This window comes from Eschscholzia californica, unplaced genomic scaffold, assembly GCF_041429995.1.
Source record: "Eschscholzia californica isolate CP2 unplaced genomic scaffold, dmEscCali1.0.p SCAF_23, whole genome shotgun sequence".
In the NCBI taxonomy this organism is placed as follows: Eukaryota; Viridiplantae; Streptophyta; class Magnoliopsida; order Ranunculales; family Papaveraceae; genus Eschscholzia; species Eschscholzia californica.
The window spans coordinates 130,001-132,500 of record NW_028238343.1 but is presented as its reverse complement, the minus strand read 5'-3'; positions in this window follow the sequence as shown (position 1 = coordinate 132,500).

The window sequence follows — 2,500 nt, the reverse complement described above, 5'->3', positions numbered from 1 at the left end:
ATGTCCCGTGCAACGTCCCTTGATGATCCCCATAAGGTGTCCCATGTGCGTCCCATGATGTCCCATGCGCGTCCCGTGCCGTCCGAGCCTCACCAAGGCCGTCCCATGCGCGTCCCGTGCCGTCCGAGCCTCACCAAGGCCGTCCCATGCGCGTCTCGTGCCGTCCCGAGCTGTGCCGAGGCCGTCCCGTGCTGTCCCATGCCGTCCCGAGCCTCGCCAAGGCCGTCCCGTGCCGTCCGAGCTGTGCCGAGGCCGTCCCGTGCCGTCCCGTGCTGTCCCATGCCGTCCCGAGCCTCGCCAAGGCCGTCCCGTGCCGTCCGAGCTGTGCCGAGGCCGTCCCGTGCCGTCCCGTGCTGTCCCATGCCGTCCCGAGCCTCGCCAAGGCCGTCCCGTGCCGTCCGAGCTGTGCCGAGGCCGTCCCGTGCCGTCCCGTGCTGTCCCATGCCGTCCCGAGCCTCGCCAAGGCCGTCCCATGCGCGTCCCGTGCCGTCCGAGCTGTGCCGAGGCCGTCCCGTGCTGTCCCATGCCGTCCCGAGCCTCGCCAAGGCCGTCCCATGCGCGTCCCGTGCCGTCCGAGCCTCACAAAGGCCGTCCCAGGCCGTCCCGTGCCGTCCCATGCGCGTCCCGTGCCGTCCGAGCCTCACCAGGGCCGTGACATGCCGTCCCGAGCCTGACCAAGGCCGTCCCGAGCCTCACCAAGGCCGTCCCATGCGCGTCCCGAGCTGTCCCATGCCGTCCCGAGCCTTAGCAAGGCCGTCCCATTCGCGTCCCGTGCTGTCCCATGCCGTCCCGAGCCTTAGCAAGGCCGTCCCATTCGCGTCCCGTGCCGTCCCATGCGCGTCCCGTGCTGTCCCGTGCCGTCCCGAGCCTGACCAATGCTGTCCCGTGCGCGTCCCATTCTTTTGGCTCGGCTGGCCCGTGCATTCTATGGGGTCGTGGGACATTTCGAAATCCACCCGGGCCATTTCGACTCTCTCTTCATTAATACTATTGAGGTATTATTTATGAATTATTGGAGAAAAGAAACGGAAGAAAATATTTTTTTTTCTATTTTTTATGAATTTTCCGGTGTTTATTCACTTAAAAATTCATAGAAAAATAAATATTTATCGGAATCGCTATTATAATATATCAAAAAAATCCTTGCGAAAAGACCTTTCCAACGAGTATAAGTTTGCTGGATTCCGACGAGTAACGAAGGAGTAAAGGCCCAGTATGCTTGGTTAAAAAATTGATGTTTCCTTGTGAAAATAGGAAAAACAATAACTTTGCACTATAAGGGGGAGGGTTGAGCTCCTTCCCCAGAGCGTGCACAGCACTTGTGCTGGCACGTTCCCTAGTGCTCGCCAAGCACCATAGGGCATCCAAAGGGCAAAGCTCGGCCTACTACATGATGGGAAGCTTCTAATATGTCGGAATACGAAGAGATTTCGTGCGACCCGAAGCTCGGCTCGGGCGTCCCGGCCTGTGCCGAGCTGTGCCGAGCGCGTCCCAGGCCGTCCCGAGCCAAGTCTCGGGCGTCCCAGGCCGGCCCGAGCAAAGTCTCGGACGTCCCAGGCCGTCCCGAGCTGTGTCGAGGCCGTCCCAGGGCGTCCCGAGCTGGAGCGAGGGCGTCCCAGGCCGTCCCGAGCCAAGTCTCGGGCGTCCCAGGCCGTCCCGAGCAAAGTCTCGGACGTCCCAGGCCGTCCCGAGCAAAGTCTCGGGCGTCCCAGGCCGTCCCGAGCTGTGCCGAGGCCGTCCCAGGCCGTCCCGAGCTGTGGCAAGGGCGTCCCAGGCCGTCCCGAGCAAAGTCTCGGGCGTCCCATGCCGTCCCGAGCTGTGGCAAGGGCGTCCCAGGCCGTCCCGTGCTGTGCCGAGGCCGTCCCGAGCCTAGTCTCGGGCGTCCCAGGCCGTCCCGAGCTATGGCGAGGGCGTCCCAGGCCGTCCCGAGCCAAGTCTCGGGCGTACCTGGCCGTCTCGAGCTGTAGCGAGGGCGTCCCATGCCGTCCCGGGATGTCCCATGCGCGTCCCGTGCCGGCCCGAGCAACAGCTCGGGCGTCCCGTGCCTCGGCCCTTCCAAGTGGTGCTTCGTCGGACATCTCGATATCCACTCGAGCATTTTCGACCATTCTCCATATGTGGGTGTGTGGGTATTTATCAGGAATATTGGAGAAAGAATCGGGAAAAAAATATTTTTTTTCTATTTTTTTTGAATTTTTAATTGTTTATTCACTTAAAAATTCATAAAAAAATAAATATTTATCGGAATCGCTATTATTATATATCAAAAGAATCCTTGTGAAAAGACCTTTCCAACGAATGCAAGTTTGTTGGATTTGGACGAGTAACGAAGGAGCAAAGGCCGAGTATGCTTGGTTAAAAATTTGATGTTTCCTTGTGAAAATAGGGAAAACAATAACTTTGCACTATATAGGGGAGGGGTGAGCTCCCTCCCCAGGCCGTGCACAGCCCTTGGGCTGGCAGGTGCCTTGGCCCTTGGGATGCAACATAAGGCATCCCA